This window comes from Pogona vitticeps, chromosome 3 (assembly GCF_051106095.1).
Source record: "Pogona vitticeps strain Pit_001003342236 chromosome 3, PviZW2.1, whole genome shotgun sequence".
Lineage (NCBI taxonomy): Eukaryota > Metazoa > Chordata > Lepidosauria > Squamata > Agamidae > Pogona > Pogona vitticeps.
The window spans coordinates 210,457,468-210,484,328 of NC_135785.1; positions in this window are offsets into that span (position 1 = coordinate 210,457,468).

The following is a 26,861-nucleotide window of genomic DNA, read 5'->3' on the forward strand; positions in this document are numbered from 1 at the left end:
ATTTCCTTATTCTGAATTTTTAAGAACTTGTCAAATTGACTCTCATCTGTAAACAGCATAGACTCTTGAATTCCATTGCCACTCATCTTATAGTTTATCTCACCAAATTTAGTCCAACACACTGTAGGAGAAAATGATTGCATAGTTATGTGTTTGTGAATGGTAACTTACAGAGGCATCTATGTAACTTTTGACAGCAGTGCTAGCCAAGCATTTATCAATTGTTGAAACCTATACATTTATGCATAGTGGACTACCTATAATCAGAAGTATGATTATCATACTAAAAAATAAACAAAGATGTTGGTATCTACAAAGTTCATCTGCACCTCCTGAACTAGTTCAGAAAGAAAAAGCTTTTGAGCATGAACAAGGGCTGTGCAATCAGAATGAATGTCATATATCACACAGGGATGGAAAAAAAAACCCAGAGTCACAGAAGAAAGAGGAAGGTTAGAGAGCACAAGAAGACAGCTCTTTCTATTGTTGTATTATTACCCAAAGAACCCACTTTCATCCACTGATGTGCTAACTGTCACGGCTTCCCTTCTTGTTGACTATTGGCTCTCTGAAGTTATCTTTTATTCCATACTAAAATAGTAAGGCTTTTAGTATGGGAATATTCCCTGCATGACTTTTGTCCATGGAACTCTTTATTGCCTGTCATGTAAGGGAATGACTCTGTCTCTAACCTTCTATAAAGGATAAGGGATGGCCCTTAGGTATGATATTGCAGGAATGTAGTCAAAATAGGGCACCCCTCCCTTGAATTTTGTTTCTATTTTTAAAAAATAAACCCCGTGTTCTATGCAATACTCATAAATCAGTGAATTTGAATCACAATGTTTAAACTATTCTGGAAAGTATTCTCAAAGGCTTTCATGGCTGGGATCCAATGGTTGTTGTAGGTTTTTCAGGATGTTTGGCCGTGTTTTGGAGGTTTTTCTTCCTAATGTTTCACCAGTCTCTGTGGCCAGAATTTTCAGAGGACAGGAGTTAAAACTCTGTCTGTATTCTGGTGTAGTGTGTGGGATAGTTGAGTATTTGTAACTGTGGGATCAGCTTTTTGTCCTTTTCAGGTGATTGGGTGATTATGGTGATCAGGTTTTTTTGTTTTTTTTTTGTTATGAGTGAACTGTTGTGGTAAGGGGGAGATGATCTGTCACTGCAATTGATGGGTGTTGTTAGCTAGTCTTTTGTGTGCAGTGATCACCTGTCTTTGTGGCTTCGTGGGTAGAGTTTGTTGACCTTTTTGCAGGTTGTATTTTTCAGTGCTGGGAGACAGGCTTTGTTGCATTTTGGACATTCTTCCTTTTTGTTGAAGCTGTGCTGGTGTTTGTGGATTTCAATGGCTTCCCCAGGTAGTCTAACATAATGATTGCTGGTGTTGTCCAGGAATCATTATGTTATATATGCGTATTCTGAAAAGGTTTACATTCCCTTAATGTCCACAGTAATAACAATTGTGCGCTGTCAAGTCAATTCTGACTTATGGTGACGCCTTCCAGAGTTTTCAAGATAGTCAGTACTCAGAAGTAGTTTACTGTTCCCTTCTTTTGGAGGTATCCTGGTAGTGGGCAACTTGTCCAATGCCACACAAACTGGCTCTTTTGGGTGGCAAAGCAGAGGAATTGAACTCCCAGCTTCTGGTTCCACAGCCAGGTACTTCACTCACTGAGCTATCCAGCCAGCTGGGTTTTTAAAAACTTCCATGGCATGATACCATCTCTGCCCCATTTAGAATTACCCTTGCCAGTTTAGGTGTACAGTTACAGCTCTTCCTAGACAAAATCTGTGCCCTGCTAGTGATGTAATAAAAGAACAAGAAACTTTAAAATTCTCCCAAATGCCCAGATGTTTTGTGTTGCTCTGAAAAAAAGGTAATAAGAACAAGAACTATTTTTCTAGCAGGATGTAGCAAAATTGTGCCAACAATTTATATTGTTCAAACGAACATGACTGCTGATCTGCTAGATGGAGTTTTAAGAATTTGAAGAGCTAGAGCTCTTCCCAGAGAAAATCTGTGTCCTGCTAGTGATGTAAATCTTCTCTTGTCGTCTTCTGGCATAAAAGAGTTGCAGTTCAATCTGAAGCAACTGTAGGTGGCGAGTTCAAATGTACTGCTTTAAGAAGACTTTTTATACTGAATGACTATTTCCTCATCTTGTCTGGATAGCTAATTAAGCTGCATAAAAAATTAAATAAACAGGAGCTCTGCCTAGGAAAGCTGTTTTTTTTAAAAAAAGAAGGATTTTGAGAGAAAGGCTTTGCAGAGAAGGGTGAGTGCTGATGTGTATGTGTTTGTGCGCACAGTTTCCTTGTTCTCCAGACAAGGGAGAAGGTGTTATGTCAAAGTACCACTTTCTGCATCAGAGGAAGTGGAAAGATTTGACTTTTTTAAAAGTAGAAGGTTCTCTAGTGGGGAAGAAAGATTATGGATTGGGGATGTGGGACTTGGGGCTGATTTTTTTTTTTCCTATGCCAAGATCAGCTAGTGCTAAACTACTTTATAAATGCAATAACTTAGGGTTTATTAAAAAAAATAGTGGGACACTTTGGGGATAGATCTCATGGACAGGGATGTTCCTGAAAGCCCCTAAACATCATGCCCAACTCCTTATGTCACCACAATACCACCCACCATACATGTACACATACACACACTATCCTTTTGGAGAATGAAACAACTGCTCACACAGGGAAAAGTAATTTCGCATCATTATGGCTTGGAAAAAGTAGACGCCCCCAGTGGCTCTTAACTCCATGTTGAGAGCAACAACATTTGGGGCTAATTTGAGTTGGCCTTTGTGTCATGTGATCAGTAAAAAAAAAGAGAGAGAGAGGATCAATCCATTTTATACCCATAGCAAATCCCACAGTACTTGACTGTGTAGTAGCTGCCCCACACACTTCCCTTCCTGTCTGATTTTTCTTTCCAAACATTCTGATGGGTCCAATTGATTTCTAAGCAGCTTTGGTCCACCTCTTCTCTCCCCCACCTCCCCAAATTCTATGGTGATCCTCAAATGCCCAGTCATTTTCTCTATTATGGTGGCCTCTTTAAGCACCCACAAGCATGTCTTAGGTTATCAGATCTGCTTTAAAATGCTGCCATTCATCTGTTCAATTTAATGCACACTCAGTGGGGAGTTGCTGTTATTGGCTAAAGGCTATACCGCTGCAGCTTAGAAAATGAGAAAAGAAAAGCGGGCAGGCTCAGGTTAACTATGCCATTAACGTTCTCTCCATCTACAATACATCAATAGCATGTCAGACCTAATCATGTTTTATATACCTGGCCTATTGCAGCAAATACCAATCAGATATATTTATTCAAAAAGGAACATTGCTTAGTCCTTTTGAGTGTTTGCTATTCTCCTCACTCCTGAGCATAATAGTCAGGATCGACCATTCAATCTTGCTCCCCCGCCCCGTATCTGAAAATTTTCCATAAGAAAAATGGAGAACCGAGGGAGAGAAATTGTTGACATGTTGCATGGAAATTGAAATAACAGGGCGGCAGTCTTCACACATTTACTTGAGAGAAAATGTCACTGAGCTCAGTGGCACAGGTTTTTGAGAAATAATATTAGCGAGGAAGGACTCATCCGTGCTCATATTGCATCACACATAAAGATGTGGACTTTTTTCAGCAGCCAGGAAATACTTGGAAGTTGTGTCTATTGATTACTTAGTCATGGAGACTGACCTCATTGTCACCTTCCATTGACTATATAACAGAGTATTAGTTCAGGCTTAATTAAGAGGTGCAGAGCTGTAAAGTTTGCTTTCAGTCTACATTTAGGAGTTGGAAATAGACAGGTGGACAGGTAGGAAACACTACAACAAGACAGGAAAGAAACAGCTACCAAAATATGGATTTGTGGAATTAATAAAATGAGGAATTTATTAGTCCATTTGTGGACTGCAAAAAATGAGACACTTCAGAACTTCCATAGGATTTGTACTGTAACATATGTGAAGGGCTTTCCAAAATCATAACAGTAAATATAATCTAAATATCTATTAATTGATACAGGAAAGAATTTTGCATTACTGGCATACCAACAAAAGTATAAATATTTATATATATAAAGCTTTCAAGTTTGGAATTTATCTTAACTGTTATCTGAAATTTATCTTGTTTTCACTTACTTTAAGAATAATTTTTTTAAAAAGTAATTGTATTAATCTGTTTCAGCATGTATACCCAAAACAAAAAACAAAACAAACTCTTGTAGAGTCATTACAGTTAAAATGTTCCTTTCATTCTGTATTTTCATAGGTAAAAAACTACACCTTCAAACACACTGAGTACAGTATTTAAGCCAACGTTTTATATATTAATGAAGGAAAAATCAGAATGAAATGGGATACAGTAGATGACAATTATATTACTGTATTAAGTTCTAGTAGTGAAATTTCAAAGTACATTGGTGCCTCAACTTACAAATACCCCTACCTACGAACATTTTGAGTTACAAACAGCTCCACTTGCAAAATTTTGCCTCGATTTGCGAGGGGAGCTTCAATGTAAGAACAGAAAAAGGCGGGGGGGGGAAGGCAGGAAATTCAAACCATTGTTGGCAAAGAGGCTGCATCTTTATAGCTCTTTTGCCCCAATGGTTAGAGCAGGGGTGTTACATACAGCACTGATGTTACCTGTCTGTCATGGGTTTGGAGGGAAAGTTCCATCCTATGGGGAGTGGAAGGCGGGACATCAGGAGGAGGGGCTGTACTGTATATATATGTGGAGCTTGTGTGGAGAAGTTTAGAAGCTGAAGAGGAGAAGCTGAGAAGAAGAAGCTGGTGTGGGAGTCTGTGTGTCAGACAGGGTACTACTGTGTGTCAGTCAGTACCAACCTGATAGGTTCAGGTGTCTTTATGGGTAGCCAGAACTGATAGGTTCAGGGTCTGTGCTTTATTTAAAGGTGTTCTGTGTGAACCAAACTGGTGTATGTATGATTGAGACTAAGCCACGTTACTGTATCTTATTCACTTGATCATTTTATTTTCCCTGTGTGTTATTTAAATAAACCTTATTCCTTTGTTTGTTGAAAATCCATTCCTGGTCTGTGTGACTCCTTACAGGGAATGGTTGGTGGCAGCTTAGTTAAACTGTGGCATATCCCAGTAGGTCTGGGGTTTGTCACATTGATTGGTGTCCAGCGTGTGGGATACGACTGGTCCAGTTGTCCAGTGGTCCAGCAAAGCCTTGGCAAGTGTGCCCAGAGCAAGGGGGGTCTAGTCAGGGACAATCTGAGAGCGCGTAGGTAATCTTCTAGGCTTACCTCACGGGGAGGTAGGCTAGTGGAAGAACGTGTAACCTCAGATTGGTGGGACTAGATTAGGGAGCTCTGAGGCAACCTGTTTTGGCGGGAAAAGGCTGAGGCAAAGCTGAGTGAAGTAGCAGTGATCTAGCCTGTCTGCTGAGAGGCCTAGCAGAGGGGGTTGGACTCTGGCTGGCAACAGTTGCAAGTTAGTGCTGAAAGAACAGCAGCAATCTATAGAAGGCTATTTCTGAGGCAAAAGAGAAAAAAAAGAGAAAAAAGTGGTCACTTTATTTTGAGGCTTGACTTTTGAAAGCAGCCTGTTCTGGGGGGGGGATTATGCCCTTGACTCGAAGCCAAATGGCAGAAATGGGTGAAGTGAAAGACCCACAGGTGGACCAAGGCTCTGAGAAAGAATTTGGCTCAGTGCAGGATGAGAGCACGGGAGAGCAGAACCCAGAACTCAGGAAAATGCTCATAGCCCAACAGCATGAACTGAGGGTGAGGGAAATGGAGGAAAGGGAGAAACAGAGGCAATTCGAATTAGAGAGAGAAAGAATGCAGGAAAGAGAGAGGCAAAGACAATTTGAATGGGAGAGAGAGAAAATTGCTCTGGAAAAGGAAAGGATGGCGTTTGAGTTAAGAAAATTGGAAATGATGAATCAGAACAATAATAACAATAGAGATTCTGAGGGGGGCCAATTGTCTAAAACTGACCTGAAGAAATTCCCTGTGTACCACAAGGGAGATTGCCCTGAGGTGTTCTTTTCCCTAGTGGAAAGAGCGTTTGTGGACTTCTCAGTAAGGGAAACTGAGAAGATGACCATTATGCGATCTTTAATCAGTGGCAGCCTGGCAGAAGTCTATGCAGAGATGCCAGAGGAACTGCTAAAAGATTTCGCTGAGTTTAAAAAACTGGTGTTTGCCAGACATGGGATAAATGCGGAACAGCTGAGGCAAAGATTCAGGTCACTCACAAAGAAACCAGAGCAGACTTTTACCCAAGTGGGGGCCCAACTGGTGAGGCTGCTAGAGAAATGGCTGTCTCAGGAGGGAACAGAGACCTACCAGCAGCTCAAAGACCTGATAGCGCTGGAACAGTTTTATTCAGTCCTGCATGGGGAACTGAAGTTCCAGGTGAGGGAAAGGAAACCGAAATCTGTGGCAGAAGCGGCCGAGATCGCAGATTTTATTTCCCAAATAAGAAAGCCCTTAGGTGAGGGGAAATCGATAGGTAAACCTAAAGAAACCTACAGCAAGTACTCTCAGGGACCAGGGAGAAACCAGCAAGGGGGAGGGACCCATGGTGAAGGGAAGCCCTCAGACATGAAACAAAGACCTCAGATTTTGGAGGGAAAACCAAAACCAGATGAGAAAGACTCCAAGTACAGCAGAAAATGTTATTTCTGTCAAGGAAAGGGCCATCTAATCTCAGAGTGTGAGAAATTAAAACAGCTAAAAGGAAATGTGCCTCATGATTTGAGTGGAACCAAGCCAAAAGCTGTGTTCTGTGTCCAGAAAGAGCAAAGCTCCTTGTCACTGAGGGAGCCTGTTGCCATGGCTACTCAATCTGGAACAGTTACATCTGCTGATCAGGCTGAGGAAAATGGTCCTCTTGTGGAAGTCAAGCGCTGCTTGCTAGTGAGAACAGATTCACAGTTGTTTGAAACCGCAGGGGTGGACATAGGAATACTTGACCATCAGTATAGGGGGTTAAGGGATACTTGTTCCCAGGTGACCCTGTGCCATCCAGATATTATTCCTAGGGAGTATATAATTCCAAATGAGAGCATGAAGGTGGCAGGGATTGAGGGACAGGTGATCTCGCTGCCAGTAGCTGAGGTACCTGTGAACTTTCAAGGCTGGAGGGGAGTTTGGCGGCTAGCGATTTCATCGACTCTGCCAGCAGCCGTGCTCGTGGGAAATGACCTGGCTGAACATGTGAAACGAGTGCTAGTGATTACACGCTCACAAGCTACCACGGGGACAGTTCAGGGGGGTACTGATGAGCCCGAGACGGAAGCAGAGGGGGGTTCCGAAGCTGTGGTGGAATCCTTGACCACGGATAGCAAATTTGGCCAAGAGCAAAAGGCAGACGCCACTCTCCAAAAGTGTTTTGAACAGGTGACAGACGCCCAGGTAACACCTGAAACCCCAGTGAGATTTTGTGAGAAAAAGGGAATTTTATATAGAGAGACCCTGAGGAATATCTCAAAAGGGGGAGATGGGATCAGAAGTCAGCTAGTGGTACCTGAAAAGTATCGCCCCATGATCTTACAAAGGGGGCACTCTGACATGTTTGCTGCGCACTTAGGGGTGAACAAAACACAGCAGAGAATCACACAGAATTTTTACTGGCCTAAAATAGGGAAGCAGATCAAAGAGTTCTGTAAACAATGTGATGTGTGTCAGAGGCAGGGGAATAACCGTGACAGGACCAAAGCAAAGTTGTGCCCTTTGCCTGTGATTGACACTCCGTTCAAATGTATAGGGGTGGATATTGTGGGACCTTTGCCCAAGGCCACAAAGAGGGGGAACAGGTTCATTCTCACCATTGTGGACCATGCCACGAGGTACCCCGAAGCCATTCCCTTGACTAACATTGAAACTAACACAGTGGCAGATGCCTTGGTGGGGTATATGTCCAGGATGGGATTTGCCTCAGAAATAATCACAGATTTGGGCGCATCGTTTACATCGAAGCTCATGAAACGGTTATGGCAAATCTGTGGAATTAAACACAAGGAAACCACTGCCTATCACCCTGAAAGTAATGGGTTAACGGAGAAGTTCAATGGGACTCTGATGCGCATGATTAGAGCTTACTTGGCAGAGAATCCAAACAATTGGGACCAGAAGCTGCAATCCCTTTTGTTTGCTTATCGATCAGTGCCACAAGCCAGTACCGGGTTCAGTCCGTTTGAACTTTTGTTTGGGAGAAGGGTGAAAGGGCCCCTTGATTTGATCAAACAAAATTGGGAGCAGATCACCCAGGATGACCCACAAGATGTGGTGACATATATAGACACCTTGATGAATGACCTAAAGAGAAACCTAGAGCTAGCAGCAGAAAACTTGCAAGCTCAGAAGGTCAGACAGAAAACCTGGTATGACCACAAAGCCAGGGAAAGGCACTTTGACCCAGGGGAGGAAGTGCTTTGGCTTAGGCCCTGCAGAGAGAACAAACTGCAGCTCAAATGGGCAGGACCATACAGGGTCATTTCCAAGATGTCAGACCTGAACTACCTTATAGAGCAGGAGGAGAACCAAGCAAGGAGGGTGGTACATGTGAATGCCCTAAAACCCTACTACAGAGGGGAACAGAGGGTTTTATTTGCGATAAAAGCAGCTGAGAGTGAGGAAGCTGAATTACCCTTCTGGGAGGGTAGAGGGGAAGTAAAATACAACCCAGATGAGGTAAAGATCAGTCCTGCACTCACCCAAGACCAGCAGCAAGAACTAAAAATGCTGCTCATCAAATATCAACAGGTGTTTTCCAATAAGCCGGGGATAGTGAAGGGAGTGATGCATCGGATCCACACAGGGGATGCACCCCCGCAAGCAGTATCCCCATACCGAGTGACGGGACCCTATAGGGACAAGGTGCGGAAGGAGCTGGACGAGATGCTTAGGGAGAACATAATCGTCCCCTCTTCTAGCCCTTGGTCCTCTCCGATAGTCCTAGTAGACAAGCCTGATGGGAGCATTAGGTTTTGTGTAGATTACAGGAAATTAAACCGCGTAACCACTCCTGATGCCTACCCAATGCCCAGGCTAGACAACCTGATTGAAACCATAGGGGGTTGTCGGTTCATTTCATCATTGGACCTGGTAAAGGGATATTGGCAATTAAGGATTGATCCCAGGGATCAAGAAAAGACCGCCTTTTGCAGCCCTTTTGGTCTCTATGAGTTTAGAGTCCTGAGTTTTGGTCTCAGAAATGCACCAGCCACATTCCAAAGGCTGATGGACCAGACCTTAGCAGGGCTCAGTGACTTTACTGTGGCCTACATTGACGATATAGGGATCTTCAGCAATACCTGGGAAGATCACCTGAAACACCTGGAGATAGTGCTGCAGAGGTTAAGTGCAGCAGGGCTAACAGTAAAGGCGAGCAAGTGTCAGCTGGGTAGCCCAGAAATAAAATACTTGGGTCACATGGTAGGGGGAGGAGTGATCAAACCCCTAGAGGCCAAGATAGAAGCAGTTCGTGATTGGCCCAGACCCAACACCAAGAAAAAAGTCAAATCATTTCTTGGGTTGGTGGGCTACTACAGAAAGTTCATCCCGAGGTTTAGCGAGATAGCGACTCCGCTGACCGATCTGACGCGGAAGAAGACTGATGACCGCATCCCGTGGACCAGCGACTGTGAGGAGGCGTTCCAGAGGTTGAAGGAGGCCCTCATCAACTATCCAGTGCTGCGTGCTCCAGACTTCGACCGGGAGTTCATCATCTACACCGATGCGTCTAACAGCGGGGTAGGAGCAGTTCTTTGCCAGGAGGATGAGAATGGTGACCAGCATCCAGTGTCCTACCTGAGTAGGAAACTCCAGAAAGGTGAGAGACATTTGGCAACAGTGGAAAAGGAGTGCCTGGCCATAGTCTACGCGATCCAGAAGGCCAAGCCTTACATCTGGGGAAGACATTTTATTCTGTGCACTGACCATTCACCACTGCAATGGTTAAAGACAATGAAAACCCACAATAGTAAACTTATGAGGTGGGCTTTAAACCTGCAAGACTATGACTTTGAAGTGAAGGTGGTCAGAGGGTCAGTGAACTGTGTTGCTGACGCCTTGTCAAGAAGACCCGAAGAATGAAGACGGCGAAAGAAACATGGACTATGTATATATTTTGGTGACCAAAGGTTAAATGTACTTGTTTATTAAACATGCTTGGTTTGTATGAATAAAGGTAACTTGATGTATTGTAAATGGTAAATGTTTAAATGCCTAATTGATATGTTTATCCTAGAGTGTAAGTATAAGTAAGTATGGTATTGTATGTTATTGTATAACTGTTTTTGTATGTTTTGGATCCAGGTTGTTTTTTGGAGAAAAGCACTTTAGCTTTCCCCCTACAAAACAACTTATAAAGAGGGGAGGTGTTACATACAGCACTGATGTTACCTGTCTGTCATGGGTTTGGAGGGAAAGTTCCATCCTATGGGGAGTGGAAGGCGGGACATCAGGAGGAGGGGCTGTACTGTATATATATGTGGAGCTTGTGTGGAGAAGTTTAGAAGCTGAAGAGGAGAAGCTGAGAAGAAGAAGCTGGTGTGGGAGTCTGTGTGTCAGACAGGGTACTACTGTGTGTCAGTCAGTACCAACCTGATAGGTTCAGGTGTCTTTATGGGTAGCCAGAACTGATAGGTTCAGGGTCTGTGCTTTATTTAAAGGTGTTCTGTGTGAACCAAACTGGTGTATGTATGATTGAGACTAAGCCACGTTACTGTATCTTATTCACTTGATCATTTTATTTTCCCTGTGTGTTATTTAAATAAACCTTATTCCTTTGTTTGTTGAAAATCCATTCCTGGTCTGTGTGACTCCTTACAGGGAATGGTTGGTGGCAGCTTAGTTAAACTGTGGCATATCCCAGTAGGTCTGGGGTTTGTCACAGGGGGTCAGGGAACTTTTTTACTCCTGCGGTGCAGGAGGTGGAAGGAGAGGTGGGGGTGGCTCCGAATCTCCGCGGGGTGCGGGAAGCTGGTGCGCTCCCTGCCCATCCCTGGTGTGGGTCTATTCATGAGTAAAGCCCAGCAAAGGCATGGGTCTACTCATGCGCAAGGTCTGCCAAAGATGTGGGTCTACTCATGAGTAAGGCAGCCAAAGGTGCTAGGCTGAGGTGCACAGGTCAGAGAGGCTCCTCTGTGGATAGGGCACACGGCCAGGGTGCAGGAGGAAGCTCCCCACCATGGAGTGGCAACAGGTAGGGTAATAAGCTAATGGTAAGTGTCTATTACCAAATACACAATTTCTAAACTTTGGTCCTTGATGTACAGAAGAAGTGAGTCTTACAGTGTGGTTACACTATGAACATAAATTGACACATGGATTAGAGAAGTGATGGCGAACCTATGGCACACGTGCCACAGCTGGCACCCAAAGCCTTTTCTTCTGGCACGTGACAAACTTTTTGAAGTGGCTGCAGCTGGGATTCCCCCTTTCTCTTCCTGTTCTGGGTCCTTTAACTTCCTGTCTGTCCCCATGATTCCCCCTTTAACTTCCTGTCCATCCCCATGATTCCTCCTTAACTTCCTGTCCATCCCCATGATTCCCCCTGAAACTGCCACTTCCTGTTCTGGTTCTGGTCTTCTGGGTGGCACAGCAGTTACTGGTTTCTTCCCCACCACCTCATTTTGGGCACTTGAGCCAAAAAAGTTTTGCCTCCACTGGATTAAATGTTTTGAAATCATTTTAAATTCACATGGTAGCCACATGGTTTTTGTTTCTCTGTGTGTGTTTTCTTGGGAAAACTTTTAATCCATTTTAAACTGTGTTGTATATTGGTGGAAGGGTCTACACAGGCTTTTAGAATCATTGCATTTAAGGCTTTGTTACGTGCCCCTGCCTGCCCTTGCTCTGGTTGTTTCTTAGTGACACAACGCTCAGACAACAGGGCTAATGTCTTTTATCAGTATAACTAGAGATGGGGGGTACAAATACAAATACCCCTGCACAGGTGGAGATAAAGTTAGGTTACCTACCTGTAACCATGATTCTTCTAGTGGACCTCTGTGAATTCACACAAATGGGTTTTGTTCTGTGTCTGCGCAGGACATTCAGAAGATTCTAGATTTTAGAAAAAAAGAAACAATTTAGTTCCTCCTCAGGGTGCAAGCTACGCCTCCTCAAACTTCCTTTCAGTTCACTTAGTCTGCCGTTACCAAAACTAGGTACTGACGAGAGAGGCAACGTGAAGGACAGAGGGGAGGAAGGTTGGTGGGCTATAATAGCTGATCAATATATATTTTGCCATACGCAGTATGAATTGGGTGTAATATGTGTAATCGTCCGCAGGTGACAGGGAATGGCTGTCCGTGGTATTAGCGGAGGGGTGTTGAGCCTTGGATACATACGACAATGATGAATCATCTTTATTAGAAGAGATAGAAGCCCTTGATCATGAGTGATGAAAGCCCCTTGAATGGATCTTCGATGCATAGATGCAGAAAAAGGCTCGGTATTGTGGCCGGAGGGGCCGGAGTAAAGCGTGGTTGCTTCTACTGAAGAACGGACTCTATGATGTTTAGGTCATTTAGCCGGTATAGAGACCTCTAGTACCGTCTTTCTTTTCGAAATGGTTCAACTTGGGGAGCAGAAGTATCCCCTCAGCGTTCAGAGGGGACATCTGGCAGTGGTGCTGTAGAAGGGTACCAAGGTGGTGGGGGTAATATATTCATTGTAATAGCCATAGCCATGGTACGGATATGGGTGGTATCGATCAAAGTAAGGATAGCCTTAATGCGGCGGACCCTCTGGATGGTGGTATTGTTCCTCATGGCTGTAAGGTTGGTATGGAGAAGTATACTTCACACTTCTCAGTTCTATTTTTAGGAGTGCATATAGCAGACTCCTGTTCAGATTCGACATCAATGTCTGGCTGCCCTGAGGAACGAAGGTTAGAATGGGCCAAGGCCGGGCTGGAAGGTGTGTCAGCCTCACAATGGCCTGAACTTGCAGAGAAGCTAGGAATAACATGAGGTGTTTGGGGTGGAGGCATGGTGCATTCCTCCCTATCCGAGAGCCCAAGATCTTCTCTCGAAGATTCCTCCAATAACAGAGCCAACGGAAGGGATGCAATAGCCGGCTTGGCAATTTTCTTTTGTTTTTTATTTTTTTTCCTTGTCTCTTTTCTTTTTTGCAGGATCAGCTGGTCACAGTGGAGCCTTAGAGGAAACTATTTTGGCCGTCTTAAGAGAGTCCTTGGACTTGGTAAGTACTGAAGCCGTGCTGGATCAGGATTGTGCAGGTGGACTGGAGACAGATTACAGTAACCTCCAGTCGTGGAGGTTTAGGAGAGGGCAGGGTTTGCACTTCCATGGCAGGGTTCAGAGTCTTTTCGTAAAGAAAGAACCATAAGCGCTGGAGTCTCAGTTTAATCAGTCGTGTGCACATAGCACACGACTGGGTCTGATGGGATTGCCCCAGGCAAAATAAGCACAGATCGTGTCTGTCCGTTAGTGGGATGTTTTTGTAGACAGAACACTTCTTAAAGCCCCGAGGAACCATAAAATAAGGAGAAGCAGAAAAAATAAATAAAAGGAAGGGGGAATCCAGGGGAACAGCGCGCGAAGGGGGGGAAAGGTGGGAGAGTAGCAAAAGACAAAACGGAGATCTGTTGCTACGAAAAAATAATAAGAATAGAATAATCAACAAGTTAAACGATTAGGGGAAAAAATGAAATGAGGTAGAATCTCTACCAAAGCTGAATTTACTTTCCTTAATGCTCTATTGTTCCTCACGTCCTAACCCAATGGCAGAAAAAAGGGAACTGAAAGGAAGGTTGAGGAGGTGGAGCTTGCACCCCGGGGGGGGGGGAACTAAATTGTTTCTTTTTTCTAACCTCTAGAATCTTCCGAACCTCCTGCGCAGGCGCAGAGTAAAACCCATTTGTGTGCATTCACAGAGACCGCTACGAAGAATGAGGGTCCAGCCCCATGGTACTGGATGGTCCACTCACCGGTCTGCCGCTGCTGCAGGCTGCGTGATGTCATCCTATCACTTCGGAGCTTGTGATCAATGAGCCACTCCTGGCAGGAGGCAGGTCTCTCTGCCAGATTGAAGAGTGTCTCATTATCTCCACCGGTGCAGGGTATTTGTATTCATATACGAATACTCCCATCTCTAAATATGACATCAGTGTAATGACAATCTATAGAATAGTCATTTTTATAACTCAACTTATCATGCTGATGTATCCCTTTAGAAATGTACATTTCAGGAATGTGTGAAGCCATGTCATCGGATGTAGGCCATATTCAGGTTTTCTTAAGCATTTTTATTCAGCACTGGGTTGGGAGCACACCCTTTTTCATTATTTTGCTCATGTGAAAAATGGCAGGTCTAATGCTTCTATTTATGGAGGCTCCCTGCATGATCCAAAACATGGAGAAGTGCTACTTTTGATTCACAGAAGCTTTATGTGTAGAGGAGGGTCCTATCTTCAAATTCTCCAGACTAGAATTGTCTGTAGATAAGTATCTGCCTAACTCTCTACTTCATGCAGCTCTTTGGCCTTATTCAGGCTGATTCTGTACATTACTTGGAGTTTTTTAAATATATATAAATATGAATTTGGATGCAACTATAACTAACTATAAGTGGAAGGGATAGTCACTCTCAAATTGGCCTTTTCAGCCACACTAGATGCTGTTCCAAGTCCTCCATACAGAGCACGTTACCATAGTCTCTCGAGACTGGAGGATGCCTAATCTATAAGTAACATATAGTCTTGTAATCCTTCACAGCATTTTCATTGAAGACAAACTTTTTAAGAGTTTTTTCCTTTAAAATCTCACTTCATCTCAACTTTTCAGTTAATAAAGCATGCCTTTCTTCATTTGATATAGTAAGTAGTTTGCCCTAAGGGAGAAAAGGGACAACAATTTTTCCCATTCTAATTGAGGTATTAAGATGTTAAATATTTAATCTGAAAGTGTCATCCAGTTTGTAGTACTTTTTATATAGAACTCATGCCCAGAGCAATTATGATTAAAACTGTAAAAAGAGAATAGAGAGATGTAAAAAAAAATGATTTAATTTCAACAGTTTCTCAGACAGGAGCTTCTTCTCCTTATCACAATCCTCACGATTTACTTTGGTGCATGTATAGCTTTAATATCACGGCTTCCACAATGCCACTTCTTTGTATTATTTTCCATGCACAGACAAAAAGCATGATATACAGCTGGGACTGGAGAAGAGAAAGGAATTAAGTTTACAGAGAAGCCTGACAAGGTCTCTTGGCCCACACACAATTGTGACACATTGCAAAAGAGAAAAATAAACTTGTGAATGTAAGATTGGGTGTTTTTATTCCATAGTAAACTCCCTGAGGATTTCAGCATGTGTGCTATTATCTTCTAATGGAAGTAGAGTCAATACCCTGTATGTAAACTGTATCTTATCTGACAGGGTAGCAGAGAGTAAAAGATATTGATTGGAAGCAACGCTTGAGGGAGTGACATTTGCAGTACAATGGATTAAGTTTAATGAGAGAGTTCACGATTTGTCAATAGAAGATTTAAGCATATCCCCATGTTGGTTAGGCATTCTTGTGCAAAATAAGCTCAAGTAGATTAAATGATTTATTGACTACCCACAAATATCTTGAGGAAGATTTATGTTTTCCTCTGAATAAAAAAGTTTTATCTGTATCCAGAATAAATGTTTTATATCACTTTTTAAAATCATTCTTTGTTTTATAGGGAAATGGATACAAAGGAGGTTGACTGAAGTATCTACTGTTATATTCAATTATTTAAGCTCCATTGTAATTATGGGAGAAAACAGCAATGCCAGCAATATACACATTAATGTGTGATTGTTAGTACACTGGTCTTGAAGAATAAATGAAGCAAAAATTGCTATTGTTTAAACTGTTCAATATCTGCAGCGAAGGCACATAAACACTCACATTATTTAAAACATGGCATGTACCTACATTTGTCTGCTACTCTTTTATACCACATCTTCAGGGCTAGCTGCTCTGAATTATGTAGACAGATGCTGTTGGAAAAAAATTGCTCCAAATTTCAGTCATTATAGGAAGATGCATGGATATCTCTCTTGTTGCAACTTTGAAATATAACCATATATATTGTTGTTTAGTCGTTAAGTCGTGTCTGACTCTTCGTGACCCCATGGACCAGAACATGCCAAGTCATCCTGTCTTTCACTGTCTCCCGGAGTTGGGTCAAATTCATGTTGGTATCTTCGATGACACTGTCCAACCATCTGATCCTCTACCGTCCCCTTCTCCTCTTGCCCTCACAATTTCCCAATATCAGGGTCTTTTCCAGGGAGTCTTCTCTTCTAATGCGATGGCCAACATATTGCAGCCTCAGCTTCAGGATCTGTCCTTCCAGTGAACACTCAGGGTTGATTTCCTTCAAGATGGATAGTTTTTTTTCTCTTTGCAGTCCAGGGGACTCTCAAGAGCCTCCTCCAGCTCCACAATTCAAAACTATCAATTCTTCGGCGGTCAGCTTTCTTTATGGTCCAGCTCTCACTTCCATACATCACTATTGGAAAAACCATAGCTTTGACCTTTGTTGTCAAGGTGGTCTCTGCTTTTTAAGATGCTGTCTAGCATCTTATATATTAGGATTTAGTAATTATATAAAGATAGCCAGAGCAATGTCCCCAAGGAATCGTGAGAAGGCCACCGTTTTCTGAAAGGCGTAAGAGCAGGTTGCCTCCCTTCCCTGTCTTTTTCAAAGGTATGTTCCATGGACACACCTATACCACTAGTAGTATTCACACAAGTGGTTACCAGTGTAATGGCTAGGAGTGAGGTAGAGGCAACCTGGATCTCCCAAAGCTCCCTCTGGATTCTGAGGTCCATTCATCCCCAGACTCACACCAGGTTAAATCCAACAAAGAACTCTCCCCACCCCATGCTCAATGAGAAGGACTGAAATGAAATCAGCACTAGAGAAAGATGGTAGTGATGTCCTCCATTACTTGTTGGCTAGTGTGAGCCAGTAGATCTTCCTAGTTTGGATCCCACTATGAGTATTTTTTTAGTGTCATCAGCATAACTGTCCTCTCATTTTGGAACCTGCAAAACATTTTTCATGCCCTAAACATTTTTTTTCCAAACCAGCCACACAATAAATTTGGGTAAAATAGTACAGAAAATATATCAATCAGCAGTTTTGGAGAGTATGGCTGCATTGCCATCAGTGAGCAACATGACCCACTGTTATGTATAAATTATGCAGATCATAATCATCCAGCAGGACTCAACTGATAAATTATATTATTCCCTGCCACTTTAATTATATCCTTTGACATAAAAGGAGCTGGCTGAACACTTTGCTAATTATTCTTGTCACTTTTGACCCAACAACCCATTGCAACGGGGCTTGTGTCACATCGCTGCAGTTTAAAATAGCAAATAGTGCATTTAATTAAAAGCAATATTTAAAAGAATACAAATGCAATCCGTTTTGGTGTCAAATGTGAGCCTTTTAAAAACATGATGTGGGAAAATACTTCCAGTACATTTCTTGTGATCCAATGCACAACCAAATTAAACTGAAATATTAAGTTTTAAGTTGATCTAAACCATTTCCAGCTGCTTAGATGCCTATCAGGCACTATGAACCTTGTTGGCTAGTGTGAGCCAGTAGATCTTCCTAGTTTGGATCCCACTATGAGTATTTCTTTTAGTGTCATCAGCATAACTGTCCTGTCATTTTGGAACCAGCAGAGGCCATGATTTGTGTAACATTTCTAAAATACCAATATGATTCCCATGTCCCGTCTTAATTATGTATCCTCTCACCAGAGCTTAGAACAGTTACTTTTCTGAACTATACTTCCCTCTGCTAGACAAACCAGCATACGGTTTCACCCCAAAGGTAACCTTACCAAGTCCTGTTCCTCACACTGATTAGAGATAAGGGATATTCATATTTGTAAACAAATACAAATATACCCAACCCAGCTGCAACTAATATGGGTCTGGCCAGCACCAGCCCATTCTACTCATTGCCAGTGTCCCACTCTTCCCATCAATCACAGAAGTAGTTCCACTGTCTCCCTGCTCAGCTGGCCATTCAACAGCTCCATGGGGAGATTTGTCCTCCTGCCCCCTGCCTGGAGTAGCCAGCCAAGCAGGGAGACAGAGGAGCTATTTCCATGAATGACAGGAAGAGCAGGACACTGGCAGCACAGTGGCATGTGAGTGGATGGGCTGGTTCCAAGGGCCCGACCCACATTAATTGCATTTGTCTACAGTTACAAATATCACCATTTTAGTGATGACTGAAACATAGTATTGCAGCCAAAGGACCAAGCTGTGGTCAACCATATCCAGGGCTAAGCTTGAAAAACAGGGTTGCGAAGAGCCTAGCAACTTGATGAAGAACATTTTTTTCTATCTCCTTCCCCCATTTTCCATCTCCATCATGCCACTGAAGGTTAGTATAAGTGACCTATCATCTTCACTGCAATAATTCTCAGAACAGAGAAGTTCTGCTAGCTTGCTTGACCAAGAAAAGTATACCCGAGGATTGGCTGTCAAGCCCATACGCCTCTTACCCACTGTCTATCTGTAAGATATTTATAAGATGTATGAAGGCCCTGAACTAGAGTTCCCAGAGGTCAGAAGAAAATATCACCATACTAAAAGAAGACCTATATATCCTAAAGGAAATGCTTCTTTGAGAGTCTTCTTTTCACATGTACATTTTTTCCTGCTTATTGTACCTGATAGTTTGTAAGATAGTTAAGATGATTCTGCCCCCCCCCCCAGAAAACTAAGGGATAAAAACAAAACGCAAACAAAAGATGAACGTGTCTGTAGTGTAACGCAAACAAAAGATGAACGTGTCTGTAGTGTATAAAAAAGATAATAAATTCATGGCATGTTCTACTAATATATATAAACCATCTGGAGCACTGAGTGAATTTATCTGGATAAAGATTTTCTCAGCAGGGCCTCCACACAGAGATCCCTCTGTGCACAGTGTTCCACAGGATTTTATCTTGCCCATTGTTCCATACCTAGTTGAAGCTACTGGGGAAGGTTGTTCAGAGCTTTAGAGTAAGATGCCATCAAGATGCTCGTTGATCAAGATATTGCAGGTTGTCAATATCGTTGAACATAACCATGGTTTTCTAAGGGGCTGGATGAGGGCAAGAGAGTTCCAATTAAATCCTAACAAAAATGCTTGGTGGTGTGGGCAGAAAATGCTCTTTTCTTCATGAGCATTCGAAGGTACTCAAATGTAAAAAGACTGGCATTTACACTGAGACTTAAGTCTTTACTATAAATGCTATGTTCAGTTGCTGTCCTGCTACACCATGCCTAGAAATATGGACTCTGTGTATGCTTCACAACTATGCTGACTCTACGCTGATATGTATTAGCTAGATTAGCATAGCTTTGTTATTTTGTGGTGTGTTCTCTTGGTTACCTTACCTTTGCCCCATATTGTGTTTTGCTACCGTTGCTCTTTGAAACCTTTTGGAACTTTTTGTCTTTTTGCTGTCTTTAATAAAATGGAAAAATCTCTCCAATCAACTGTCTGGGGTTTTGGCTCAGAGGGTTTGTAGTTAGGCATCCTTCAGTCTCGAAAGACTATGGTAATGTGCTCTGTATGGAGGACTTGGAACAGCGTCTAGTGTGGCTGAGGAGGCCAATTCGAGAGTGACAATCTCTTCCACACTTAAGACAAATCCAATCTGACCCCTGTCCAGCTCCCTGCTTTTGGGTTTGTAGTACGAAAGCCAAATCTTGCATCAACTAGCTACAGAGAATTTCGGCATTTTTGTGGCTGTAATGGCAGTTTTACCTTGTAAATTGGGTGTAGTGGTTCTGAGTACCTACTCTTGTGGCTTGTTGGACTCCCTAGAAGTCTGGGCAGAGTGGAATCTGACTCACTGGATAGAGAAGGACTCCCTGACCCTGGACGATGTCCCAGACTTTTTTTTCTTAATGAATTTTTTGAGCTTAATTATGCCAAGACTTCATGCCAAGAGTTTCTCCTGTACCAGAGAGATTTCACAACTTCCTGTGAAAATGAGTTCCACACACCCTTCCCTACCCAACAAGCTGGCTGTAGTATTTTCAACATCATTCAGAAGCAGCCTTGCTCTTTACAACAGAAGCCATTAAATCCTGGACAACCATGGCAAAATCATCTATGACAGATGGTTCTCTGTATTCATTCTACTTGATTGAAGTTATAAATCAAGATTTTCTCAGTTGTGGTTTTACCACTATATTTTTCCACCATGGAAGCAAGCATAAGTTCCACATGACAGTTTCTAGAAGGCAAAAAAGGGAGATGATTTCATATATTTTTCTTTTAAAAAGAACGCTTTTCACTTGCCTCAGATAGGTGCTGTATCTGGTTTTAGTAGTTATTATTTAATATTTATTAGTGATAATATTAGGTCTGTACTCTTGGGCAAAGGTCTGGGGCCCTATAACCTGGAAAGCTATTTAATGCAGTTGTCAAGTAGATTTTATTGATGAAAAATCAATACAGCTCAGGTGCAATGCAGAGGATGCTACAGTTGCATCTGGCATCTAGACCCATGTGGGTCTAGAGCCACTCTGGGGAAATCAAGATGCAATCTGCAATGTAGCTGAACTTGAAGGAAGGAAAGAGCTTATGATGGGTAATGGAGAAATAATGATAAGAGAAACAGACAAGGTGTATCAGGCAGGGGAGGAACAGAAAGAAAGAGGAGGAAGAACAGGGTAAATTAATGGGCAGAAATATAAAGAGTACCAGGGATGTGGAAGATGAGGAGAAGGAAGAGCAGGGAGAAGAGATAGTGTGTGCACATCACATGAAAGAGAACAGGTGGAGGACCCAGGAGTCTGGAGGGCACCTTGCCCAGGGCCCACTCACCCTGGCACCGGCACCAATGTTTCCACAGATTATTTGTCTGGCTGTTTTTTTATGTTACGTTGATCCTTTGATACAACAGAAAGAAGCAATATAAAAGCATAATAAGCATATCAATTGTCAGACAGGAAATAACTGTTTGTCTTTTTCCTAGAGTTGTGTTCCCTCCACCCTTCTGCCCTGTGTATAATAATAATGAACATAACAGAGACATCATTAAAAACAAACATGCTTTCAGGTTTTTCACATTTTAAAATTTGATTTATGTCAAAGAAGAAATATGTGATATATAATGATGATCACCCTGCCAGTGGGACTTACTTTCATACTATACACTTCATGTAAGCTGTCTCTATTTCATTGGGGGGGGGGGAGAGATTCAAATCAGTCTTTGCTTTAAGGCCCCAATGGCTTAGTTTTCTTCACTTCCTTTGAAATACACAGCAAGGCACATTGGACTCAAGGTTTCTTCTCTCTTTAAAATACTGTATAACAAACAACAAAGGTGACAGTATTCAGATGGCATGGCAATGTATTCTTGAGATTGTCCTTCAGCTCTACTTTAGAAGAATATACATACAAGCAAGGAATTTGTTAGACAGTTTTTGCTGAGTTTATTTAAAAAACCTCATAAGTTGATTATCCATCCACTTTTCATCTGTGCTTGTTTCTCTTAGCTACTTGTTGTGATTGAGGAGAAAGCCTGAATCCAGAAATGGTTCCTCAGTCGGTGACATAAGGATGACTTTCAGATGGAATCACTAACAAGTAAGTTAGAACAAAATGCTGAGTATGAGTTCTGGGGTGGTACATCTTGGCAGTAGGACTTATTGTTCTTTTCATGAGACTACACTGTTTCCCCAAAATTAAGACCTAAACTGAAAATAAGATCGAGTAGGATTTTTCAGGACGCTCAAAATATAAGCCCTACCCCCAAAATAAGCCCTAGTTAAGTGAAACCCTGCCCTCCACCATTGTGCAGCATTGTGCAGCAACCAGAAGGTGACATGACTGTAAAATAAAACATTTTAACTCTAACCCTAACCCCTGAAAATAAGCCCTAATGTGTTTTTTGGAGCAAAAATTAATATAAGACCCTGTCTTATTTTCGGGGAAACATGGTGATTTCTTATTCCCTCCACCCAAATTTCTATAGGTGGTTTATTTATTTCTTTTGCTACCCAAAATGGCAAGTAGACAGGATGGGGAAGTGGTGTTCAAATCTAGGTTGCAAGGTGAACCTTGAAACAGGACACTTTATGTGGACTTAGTAAGAAATGTGTCCAGAACAGGGTAATAGTCAACAATACCCCTCTGTTTACCTCAGTGCTCCTCTGCTTCCCTCATCTGGATGCATGAGATGTCTTGATTTTTTGTGGCTGCAGGTACATGATAATTTGGATCTACATGAAAATCGAAGGAAAAAAATTAATGGACTGTCTGGGCAACAGGAATGGTAATGAAAACATGCAGTTGCTGGCTGGAGGCTTTTAGCATAATGACTATTTCAAAACACCGTTAAGGTGTAATGTGATCCTTATATTTTCATTAGGACTCTTTAGTTTGGTGTCATGCCCGGGGAGGATTAGTTCCAAATTGCTGCTGAGGCTTTGGAACAAGCAATAACTGAGACAGTTAAATGGAGCTACTCCTGATTTACACTGCACTCGCTGTGCGAAGAATCAAGTGTTGGCCCATACACGTTGGTCATGTTTAATAATGCTGGTAATTGCTTACTCCACTATGTGCTATCAAAGCTCAAGTCCAGGAATCTCTCTTCACTTAGGGACATTGCAGTTGCTTGGCAATAAGGCTGAGGGGTGATTTCAAAGATAAATAAACCTGATCTGGGCTGGCAATGTCCTTTTGCAAGAAATGTGAGAGCCTTTTTGTAGGCTTTCTAATTGATTAAGACTGGGGATGGACCCAACATGTAATTAACAAAATGTTCAGAATTGGAATTCAGCATTTTTGCCTATTAAGACCAACAAGACTAACAATGGTTTTCTATTAAGAAAAATACATGCAACGTGGTTTTTCTTACAGTTCAACGGACTTGAAGTATGAGCTTCCCAGTTTCATCTGAATGGCCAATTTACATTGATAGCTGTGTTTCTCTAGATGGTTACCAGTTGTCTTTGGAAATAATTGCTATTTCGGTTTATAAAGCATTCATTAAATGTCTCCTTAAATTACATAAAGATCATAATAGGCATTTAATGGATGCTTTTTAAAGCAAAGTACAAATTACTTTGGATTATAAGTAACAGTAGGTTTATAAAGCCATCATTATGTGTCTATTAAGATCATTTAACTTAAGTGTTCTATAATTAGACAAGAGCCAGGATTTTAATTGCACATTTGCAAACTGCTAGCTGGGGTTTCTAAATTGGGCCCTAATTTTGCACACTATGGAAAGGCCTTTTTGTACAGTCATGCCCTGCCAAATTGTATGAGATTATGTGATATAATATTCTTTGATATACTGCACACTGACATGCACACCCTTGAGCATATTTTAATTAGATTATCCTGACAATACAATATATGGCATTCTCTACCTTGTTTGGAAGCTATTCATATTACTTTTGAATGTGTACTACTTAGCCTATGGAAATTAGGTTTAATCCAGTATTTGGTCTGGGTAACACCTGAAAGTCATCTTCTAATGACTGTTTGGCTCAGTTCCATTTCCTATACAGATGTCCATGTAATGATAATACTACACTAATTGGTTCTTTTATTGATAGTCTCAGCAGACATGCTAAAGACATTTTCGTCAAGGAGACACTAACCTATACACCTGTCCCAAGGGATGCCCTACCCTCATCAAGGATGCAGCATGTTTACAGAGCTGTGTGCAGATCTGTGCATCTGTGCCCTGCTTCCCTCTTTTCTACAGTATGAACCATAGTCACAAAGGCTCTACACCACTGCTAAATTTTATGGTAAGAAAAATGTTCTCGGTACGTGTAGGTATAGGCCATGTATATCTTCACTAAAGGCCTGTTTCTTAGAGACCTATTCCACTTAAAAACAAATCGCTGTATAAACCATGTTGCTCTTTTTTAGGGTTGACCTTCAGGTGGAATGGTTGGACATTTGTTATTGTCAAAATGTTTTACAGTAGCTTTTTCTTCTAAATTAGCAGTGCCCTCCACCTATACACTGCTGGTAGGACAAAATATTACAGTACTGTTATAGGAAGGAGGTCAGGCTTCCATATGTTCCACACAATTGGTCTCTCTGCTGGATAAAGTAAATGGGAGGAAACAGGACAATCCAAAGGCTTCAAAACCTGCTTATTATTGGAGGACTTTCAGGGGTTTGATGAGAACCTGCAATGAACGCCTACAAATTGGACTAAGCGTGTGCACTGTGAAAACCTTCATTTCGTTTTCTTTGAGAGGTGTCCCTCCCATTTCCATTTTGTTTCTACCCGTGTGTTTGATACAGAAAGATCAACATTTTTTATCCTTTGACTTTGTTTTCATTTTCATTTCCACCATGCTAAATCCCTTAAAGAACCTTTGAAAATAAAAACTAGAGAGGAATCCTCCTCATCACACTTATGTGGAGGGTATTAGTTAATATTCCTCCCCTTTTCCTTCTGCAAATCATCATCATCAGGCAATAATATAGATGAGAAAGAAATAGTAATTATCATCAGAATAGAAAATTACTAGTAAATCAAGCAGTTTAAAATTGTGGACAGCCTCCAGAATTACAAACACATACAGTTTAATAAAAGCAAAATAAAAAGCACTGCTGACCCCCTTATCCTGTGAAGTAATAAGAAGGAAGCAAATAAAGGGGGTAGGGTAGTAGAGTAAAGCCTTCCTTCGTAAACCAAAATCCTGGGGAAAATTTTTTTTCTCCTGCCCACCACAGAATTACTTCTTTTCTCTCAAAACCAGCAGCAACAGAACAATTTAATTATACAGGCTACATAATGCATCCCACCAGCAAGCTGGGTACTCAGTTTGCCAACCTCAGAAGGATGGAAGGCTGAGAGAACCTCCAGCTGGCTACCTGGGATTAAACCCAGGTCATGAGCAGAGTTTTGGCTGGAGTACTGAAGTTTAACCACTGTGCCACCTAATCAATAGGTGTATTTATATAGTGGAAATTTATAAATATGCTAAATATTTCTCCCTTTCTCCAAATATTCACAAAGAAATTAAGTTTACTAAGAAATCTATACTATCAACATTTTATTGGTCATTCATCCTTTACCATGATGGGGATGTCATTTATTCTGCTAAGCAATTCCATTCTTGCATTACCAGGATGCTCCTGGAATGTTATAGAAGAAGAAGAAGAAGAAGAAGAAGAAGAAGAAGAAGAAGAAGAAGAAGAAGAAGAAGAAGAAGAAGAAGAAGAAGAAGAAGAAGAGCAACAACAACAACAACATGTGCTTAGTTTTTTGTTAAAACTTGTATCTGTTATGCTATACCAGTCAATGTTTTTATAATTCTGATTGACTGTGTCTGGGATTTTTGAATCATCCTCATCTTCCTATAATTCCACTTTATTTATTGGGTTGTTCTGGGGGCTAATCAGTTTCTCCTTCTACCATGTATTTAATAAAGCGACCTCCCTTAGTAATACATCATATAATTGGAGGAACGCTGTACTGCCCTAGACTAAAGATATAGTCCAGTGTTAAAAACAGAAGCTTAGCTGTATTTTTCAGTGAATGCTCTTGGTTTTATTATCACCTTTAGGACAATTGTCAGTACCATAGGTTTTGGCAAGTATGTTTAGATCAAGCAGGGAAGCAACAGCTTGTTAACAACCCTAATAAAATGTGTAGCTCGCTTTGTTACTGCAGCTCCTCAATCACAGAAGGTTTCTATTGGAAGAATAAAACTCCCAACAATATTCAATTGCAGAAGGTAAAATACCTGGAGGGTTTCTATCCACAAGTTATACCTGGCAGTATTAGGAATTAGGCTTCTTTCTCCTGCCTGCTTGCCCAATATATTGGGCTGTTTGTATCCAACTGCTCCAATTAGATGGTTCTGGGGAGAAACTGAAGTCCCTAGGTTTACCTTCTCTCTTCTCCCACTAGAGAAGGATATAGCATGCCTAGAGAAAAGAAGAAACATACATACATATTGGGACGTAGAAATGTGAATTTTAACGGTGATAGCTAGCTGGATAGCTCAGTAGTTTATGTATCTGGCTGTGGATGCAGAAGTTGGGAGTTCAATCCTCCACAGTGCTTCCTAGGAAAAGAGCCAGCCTGTGTAGCCATGGGCACCCCTACAAGAAGAGAATGGTAAACCACTTCTGAGTACTCACTACCTGGAAAACCCTGAAAAGGGTTGATGTAAATTGGAATTGGGAAGAGCGAGCAAGCGAGGGGGATGAGCAGGTGGTCACCAGCTTTTTCAGCAAGTGTGGTGCTATTATTTTTTCATTTTAATTCCTGCTATCTAGTACAGCACTGTATGAGATGATAGCAGAATTTTTTTAAAAAAATACTGGATTCACATATACAGAATCAATTCCATATCTGGCAGAGGAGCAGAAAACTTGTTCCCCGGCACAGTGCTTGCTCTGCATGTGCATGTACCTTGCGTGTACATTAAAATTTAAGTCTTTTTTAAAAATGAGAACCTGGTTCAAAAGCAGGGTTTTTTGACAATGGGATCAAGCCCTCTGCTCAGTAAGAATAGCACTCATCCAGCAGAAGAACCTCATTCACTGTGTCTAATATTTGAGCTAACACAGTTTCCATTTCAGTTTCATTAGCATATTATACTGTTTTGTTATAAATTATCCAGCTTTTTTTTGTCGGCATCCTTCAGTCTTGAGAGACTATGGTAACATGCTCTGAATAGAAGTCTTGGAACATCATCTAGTGTGGCTGAGAAGGCCAATACAAGAGTGACAATCCCTTCCACACTGAAGACAAATACAATCTGTCCCCTGTCCAGCTCCCTGATTTTGCTGGTTTGGGGACTGCCTCTTTGCCTCGGCCTGCTTG